The 8,114-nt window shown below is 39.8% G+C and overlaps 1 pseudogene; it reads left to right on the top strand.

The window, feature by feature from the left end:
* The first annotated feature begins 2,888 nt into the window (after window positions 1-2,888).
* LOC129488764 (olfactory receptor 11G2-like) lies at window positions 2,889-5,951 on the top strand (annotated as a pseudogene).
* Window positions 5,952-8,114: the final 2,163 nt, after the last annotated feature.

Raw genomic sequence — 8,114 nt, 5'->3', positions numbered from 1 at the left:
TGTGCTGCACCCATTAACTCATCATTTACATTAGGTATATCTCCTAATGCTATCCCTCCCCTCTCTCCCCACCCCACGACAGGCCCCGGTGTGTGATGTTCCCCCTCCTGTGTCCAAGTGTTCACATTGTTCAATTCCCACCTATGAGTGAGAACATGCAGTGTTTGGTTTTTTGTCCTTGTGATAGTTTGCTGAGAATGATGGTTTCCAGCTTCATCCATGTCCCTACGAAGGACATGAACTCATCTTTTTTATGGCTGCATAGTATTCCATGGTGTATATGTGCCACATTTTCTTGATCCAGTCTATCAGTGTTGGACATTTGGGTTGGTTCCAAGTCTTTGCTATTGTGAATAGTGCCACAACAAACATTTATGCAGCCAAAAGACACATGAAAAAATGCTCATCATCACTGGCCATCAGAGAAATGCAAATCAAAACCACAATGAGATACCATCTCACACCAGTTAGAATGGTGATCATTAAAAAGTCAGGAAACAACAGGTGCTGGAGAGGATGTGGAGACATAAGAACACTTTTACACTGTTGGTGGGACTGTAAACTAGTTCAACCATTGTGGAAGTCAGTGTGGCGATTCCTCAGGGATCTAGAACTAGAAATACCATTTGACCCAGCCATCCCATTGCTGAGTATATACCCAAAGGATTATAAATCGTGCTGCTATAAAGATACATGCACACGTATGTTTATTGTGGTACTATACACAACCAATATTTCTTAAGCTCTTATGATCAAGCACTGGTCAAGGTACTCCATTTCATACAGTAATCTTTGCAACGGCCCTTAAAGAAGGCATAATTATGACCATTTTATAGTTAAGGAAACTAAGAAAATATTAATTTCCTATGACTAGTAAAGAAAACTCTTGACTCTAAATCCAGGACTTTTTCTATCTTGTACAGCTGCCTACCACTTGTCCCAATCTGGAAAATTATCTTATCCTTACTTTTTAAAGTACTTTCTAGAAACAGATTGCCCAACATTACAGACATGGCAGCCCCCTCACGGAACCTGCGCAAACAAACAAAGGGAGGCAAGTGTGTTGTCATGAGACGTCTCTGGGCTGGCTGAGGAGGGGGGTCAACCAAGTTAGGTATCCAGACTTCTACTGTATTGAACTTTGGGAGAACATTAAAGTATCAGGGAAATGCCTTCGTATCACACTGCATGGGACACAGCTTGGCTCCTTCATAGTCCATCTTCACCCCGCTTTCTGGGGTTGACTAATTTAATGAGTAAACAGATTTTTTTTAAGTAGTTTTTTTGTTAATTAACTTGGTCCAAGCAGCCTGGGTACAAAAACACAGTGTTGTGCCCTTGTTCCCAGTGCCCTCTACAGCCAATGCAGGGTGAATCAGCTAGATTTTTTCTTTTTCTTTTGTTTTTTTACTTTCTTTTCTTTTTCTTTTTTTTCAGTCTAGCTGGGATTTGTGGCAGGTAAACATCATAGTTTCTTCTGCACAGAAGAGATGAGTAATAAAAGGTAAGTAACAATACAGTCTGGTTAAGACTGTTAACTCAAAAGAACATAAAGCCATTCTGCAAAAGTATAAGCACCCAAAGTCATTCTGCCTTCAGGTGTTCCCAAACAGTGATTGGGAAAGGAAGCAAAAAAATGTAAAGTTTTTTTTCTTCTTTTCAAGTTTCCTGCTAAACCTATCTTAACATTGGATCACTAATATCAGATTCCACTGTTTATATAACTAGAATAGTAACCAATGGATTTTGCAGACTCATATTCCCAACCCAGAAAGTCAAAGACCTGTTTCAACAAGGCAAAATTAAACCTGATTCTATTCCTCAGCTCCATCTACCCTTGATGGCTGGGGAATGATTTTAACAGAAGTGAGAAGCAGCTACCTACTGTTAATTTGAACATTTTACTCCTGAAATTGGTAAATTGCATTACCAAATAGCATGAATCAGTGAGTTAGTTCACTATCTCAAAAGAGAAAAGTGATTTCAAATAGTTCCAAGGGTCCTTTGTTCCACAGACACACAATCTGAGTCAGCCTTGCCCAAAAGCATTGTGTGGATGTGATCCCTTTCTGGGAAATAAGAAAGTGTATTTATTCATTCATTTTATGGGTATTTATTGAAAGCTTTCTAAGTACAAAGCACTGTGCTAATGCCTAATCACCTCTGGTAAAGTAACTTCTCAAATTGACTTCAAGCCGGTGACAAAATTCTGTTTGAAACTTGATGCTCAGGAAGATGCTGTTGAGTGAGCCAGTTCAAAGAATTCTCCCTTGGTAGAGAGAATTTTCATACAGGAAAAGTAAAAGGTACAGTAAAGAATGTCTGGTTTAAATAATAAGATTGATAACAGAACTCATCTCAACAGTTAACGAACTTCCCAGAGAGGCTGTAAATTACATCATGCCTTGAAATGTTCTCCTAAGCCACGCTTGAGGACAGTTTGATCACTTCTGCAGTATTTTCTCTTGAAAGCAAAACAGTTTTGATATAACCACCTACTTTAAATAAAAGTACTACCAAGAAGAGAACTATCCACGGTAATATTACCAAAAGAAAAAAAAAAGAAAGAAATTGTTAAAATGCAATCTATGTGTCATTCTCAAGACTCTAGTAAATACAGACCTTAATATTAGACAAGGATATTGACAATGAGAACTCCAATATACTGCTAATGGTAGTGAAAAATAGTCCAATAATTATAGAAAACTTCAGCTTAGTTTTCTACAGTTGAAGATACACACTTCCTATGATCCAGCTAATAGCAATGCATGTACACGTGAATCAGGAGAGATAAACTATATGGTCATAGTGTAGCGGGAAATCAGAGACTGGAGAGACCAACTGCAGTTCAGGAGGGTGTATTTTAGGTGTACACCAGCTCAGCGGACATGCATCCTGAAAGCCTGAGCAGCAAACAAAGAAAACGAACGCGTTGGGCCGGGCGCTGTGGCTCACGCCTGTAATCCCAGCACTTTGGGAGGCCGAGGCGGGTGGATCATGAGGTCAGGAGATCGAGACCATCCTAGCTAACACAGTGAAACCCCGTCTCTAATAAAAATACAAAAAATTAGCCGGGCGTGGTGGCGGGTGCATGTAGTCCCAGCTACTCGGGAGGCTGAGGCAGGAGAATGGCGTGAACCCTGCAGGCGGAGCTTGCAGTGAAATGAGATCGCGCCACTGCACTCCAGCCTAGGCGACGGAGTGAGACTCCGTCTCAAAAAAAAAAAAAAAAGAAAGAAAGAAAGAAAAAGAAAACGAATGCCTTTTATGCACCTTGAGGCGGGAATTACATGATGCAGGAAGCTGGCTTACAAAAGCGAGAACAAAGCAATTAATTATCAGGTGACATTCTTAGGACTCAGCTTATATCTTGGGAAAACACGTCTTGCAACTCATGCTTATCTATCTTGTGACCTTGCAGCTGCACAGCAAGAAAAACGGGAGCTTACAGAACTTAGAAAATACGTGGGGTAGAGATATGGTTAATGCTTCACAGACCTTACAGAGGAGCATTTAATATTCTTTCTTAACTCTTACTTCGGGTAGGGGGCTACTTCATGCCCATTCTAGCTTAACCTTAAACTGTAGATTTAATTTCTTTTAAGTTTTCCACTTTAACAGTAACATTACCCCTAACAGCCCCAAACTGGAAGTAAACCAAAATATTTATCTGTTGTAGAATGTTTAATAAGTGATGGTTCGAGTCAGGCGCAGTGGCTCAGGACTATAATCCCAGCACTGTGGGAGGCCGAGGCAGGCAGTATCACTGGAGCTCAGGATTTCAAGACCAGCCTGGACAACATGGCAAAACCCTGTCTCCACCAAAAAACAAACAACAGACAAAAAAAATCCATCAAATTAGCCGGGCAAGGTGGCATGAGCTTGTGGTCCTAGCTACTCAAGAGGCTGAGGCGGGAAGATTTCTTGAGCCCAGGCGGCAGAGGCTGCTGTGAGCGGAGATGGTGCACTGCACTCCAGCCTGAGTGACAGACAGCGACCCTATCTCAATCTTTTTAAAAAGTAATTCATACCATTCATTCATACAATGGAACAGTATAGAGCAGTAAAAAATTGTCAGAATACAGATATATGCAACAACATGACTTTCACAAACTTACTGTTGAATAAAGAAACCATCCAAACATATAATAGTATGATTTCATTTATGCAAAGAACGAAAACAAGCAAAACTTAATACTGTACTATTGTTTAGAGGTGCATGCCTAGTTATTAAATTGTAAAGAAAAACAAGTGATGATCATACAGAAGAAAGAGTGTTATGATTAGAGGGAGGGAAGGGCAGAGAGTGATGGCGATGGGGCATGTGCGGAGATTCTAGGATGCAATATTCTATTTCTTGACCTCAGTGGTAGTTACGATGATGTTTCCTTTATGATCTTTTATTAAGATGTACATTCATGTATTATGCATGTTTCCATACAATTCACAATAAGGAAACTTCTGTGTTTATTCACTGATACTGACTTGTAGTATATTTTATAGACCAACAACTATTGTCCAAGTGGACAATATTTCGGGATTAGGCAAAAATAGTCACTATTGGCCAGGCACAGGTGGCTCAGGACAGTAATGTCAGCATTTTGGGAGGCCAAGGCATGAGGATTAATTCAGCCCAGAAGTTCGAGACCAGCCTGGGCAATATAGGAAGACTCCTTCTCTACAAATAATGTTGAAATTTTCTTGGTATGGTGGCACATGCCACATGATGGTCCCAGCTACCTAGGAGGCTGAGGCAGGATTGCTTGAGCTGGGGAGGTCAATGCTGCAGCAAGCCATGATTATGCCACTGCACTCCAGCCTGGGCAACAGAGCGAGACCCTGAATCAAATGTGTGTGTGTGTGTGTGTGTGTGTGTAGAGAGAGAGAGAGAGTCACTGTTGATAGATGTGCTTATTGCATTCCCAGAGATGGCTTAAATATAAATCTGAGTTCCCTTCTATCCTTTCACTGCCATCCAGTAATTGCTGGTGATTTTACAGGTCACAGGCACATGAAAAGTCTTCAACACCCCCAGCAACTCCAGCACCTTCACTGGCTTCATCCTCCTGGGCTTCCCTTGCCCCAGGGAGGGGCAGATCCTCCTCTTTGTGCTCTTCACTGTTGTATACCTCCCGACCCCCATGGGCAACGGTTCCATCTTCTGTGCTGTGCATTAGGATCAGAGACTCCACGCCCCCATGTACATCCTGCTCGCCAACTTCTCCTTCCTGGAGATCTGTTATGTCGCCTCCACAGTCCCCAACGTGCTGGCCAACTTCCTCTCTGACACCAAGATCATCTCCTTCTCTGGCTGCTTCCTCCAGTTCTACTTTTTCTTCTCCTTGGGCTCTACAGAATGCTTTTTCCTGGGAGCTATGGCATTTGACCTATACCTTGCCATCTGCCGGCCTCTACACTATTCGACCATTATGACCAGACGTCTCTGCAACATTCTTGTGGGCAGCTGCTGGGTACTTCGTTTCTTGTGGTTCCTGATTCCTATCAGTGTCATTTCTCAAATGACCTGTAGATCTAGGATGATTGACCACTTCCTATGTGACCCAGGTCCTCTGTTAGCCCTCACCTGTACTTGAGCCCCTCTACTAGAGTTGACTAGCTCCACCTTAAGTTCTCTACTTCTATTTATTCCCTTTCTCTTCATCGTGGGGTCCTATGCTCTGGTCCTGAGAGGTGTGTTGAGGGTTCCTTCAGCATCTGGAAGAAGAAAGGCTTTCTCTACCTGTGGCTCCCACCTGGCTGTAGTTTCACTGTTCTATGGCTCAGTGATGACCATGTATGTGAGCCCAACATCTGGGCATGAAGCTGGAATGCAGAAGATTGTGACTCTGTTCTATTCTGTGGTTACTCCACTTATTAATCCTGTCATATACAGTCTGAGGAACAAGGAAATGAAACATGCAATGAGGAAAATACTGAGAACACAAAATTAAGAGTCTTAGTTTAAAAAATTTTGAGAGACAGAATCTTTTTTATTTAAAAAAATATCACTCAGAAAATTGTTTATATTGTTTTTGAACTTTATACACTGTAATGTTTTATTTTCTAGAATTCATAGGGCTATAAGAGGTGTCAAAGGTGTATTCTATCTCTTTCATTTTCCAAATGATAGGCCTGTAAATTGAAAAAATTGGGTTGAGTTTGTTGGGGAAATATAATTAAAAACAAATCTCTTACCAACCCAGAAAACTTCTCCACAACGGTATAAGAGAAAGAAAGTAGTTTTATTATTGAATAAGTATTCAACCAGAATGTGATACATGTCACAGACAATCCACTGAGAGACTGCAAGGACAGAAAGACATCTCACCCTTTTACACAGCAAAGTAAATACAACCCAATACATGCATGTTCTCAAAATAAACAATAACTAGTCCTCAAGTCACATATAGTTCATCCTGGGTTCACCTGGTAATTGGAGTGGCCATTGGTATTTGTTCATTGACTTTATACAAAGGAAAAATAAATTCATATCTTTATGACAGGAAATAGTTTTGCAATTTAATAATTAGACTGCCAAAATTAGGCTTCTACCCTTTCACAGAAACTGGGAGATGGGAGCACTAACTTCCTTTTTCAGGGTCCTTGAGAAAGACATTCCTGGGTCATAAAGCTAGCCAGAGGCTTGTTTAGCTTTTGCAAAAATTTATAGGCCAGATGCAGTTGCTCACACCTCTAATCCCAGCACTTTGGGAGCCCGAGGCAAGAGGATTGCTTAAGGCCAGGAGTTCAAGACCAGCTTGGGCTCAAACCAGCCTGGGCAACATAGTGAGATCCATCTCTACAAAAAAAAATTTTTTTAATTAGCTGGGTGTGGCACACATTTGTAGCCTTAGCTACTCAGAAGGCTGAGGTGGGAAAATTGCTTGAGCCCAAAAGTTCAAGGCTGCAACAAGATATAACTGCACCATTGCACTCCAGGCTGAGCAGGAGTGAGACCCCCATCCCTAAGATAAGGAAAAAAGAATTACATACATCTTTTCAAAAAAATTACAGGTTTCCTAAAGTAAATGCTCTATGGAAAGGGAGAGAAGAAAGTCTCTTCCCTTATTTTCAACAGGGATAATTAAGCCTTTTTTTTATTATTATTTGTATTTGCCCTTACAAGTTATATAAGGTCATAACCTTAGGGCAAAACCTAAAGTTTTCTATTTCCCTTTCAGCAACATAAGTTCACTTTATTTCTTTAATTGAGCTTATATTTCTGTCTTCCAGAATATTCTTCATGGTAATATTATTATAGACAAAAGATTAATATCTTTGATATATCAATATATCTTCAGATCAATAAGAAAAATACCATTAGCACAACAATAAAAATTCTAGAAGATAACATCAGAAAATCCCTTCTAGACATTGGCTTAGGCGAAGCCTTCATGACCATTAGCACAATAGGAAGAGTGTCAAATATCTTAAAAAAGCCAACAGTAAAAAGCTTTTAAGCAAGTAAAAAGACACTCTGTTTTATCATAAGGTGAGAAAAGCAAATAAAACTATAATAAATATACGTGTTTTTCCCCAAAATTAACAAAGATCAAAAATGAAGTTGGAAAAAATGGCAGTTTTTGCTAGTAGAACATAAATTGGCACAACATCTATGGAGGACATCTTGCCAATAATTATCAAAATTTAAAAGTCATTTCCTCTGATTCAACAACTCCAAAATTCTAGATGCTTATCTTACTGGTATACTCACACAAGAAAAATGGCACATGTACAAGAATATTGACTACTGCTTCTTATAGCAAAAGATTGGATCTATCTAAATTCCCACTAAGAACTGATCAGGTAAATTAGTGTATAATCATAGGGTGGAATACTATGTGACTTTTTAAAATGAGGATCTGTATGTATCTTTTAATATGAATGTATTCTTATGCTATATTGTTAAAAAGCAAGGTGGAGGAGCGCTCTATCTGCCTCTCTTTCATATGAAGAAGAAAGACTGTACAGATATGTATATATTTATGTTCATAAATACAAAATATGTTTCTTGAAGAAGAAACTAGTAACAGTGATTGCTGTTAGTAAGGATAATTGAGTTTCTGGGGACAGAGAGAGGAAATATTCCCCTTGACATGGCTTTGTATTTTTAA

Source organism: Symphalangus syndactylus, chromosome 8, assembly GCF_028878055.3.
Source record: "Symphalangus syndactylus isolate Jambi chromosome 8, NHGRI_mSymSyn1-v2.1_pri, whole genome shotgun sequence".
NCBI lineage: Eukaryota > Metazoa > Chordata > Mammalia > Primates > Hylobatidae > Symphalangus > Symphalangus syndactylus.
The sequence above is the reverse complement of the archived record's forward strand: the minus strand, read 5'-3'. Positions and strand labels throughout refer to the sequence as shown.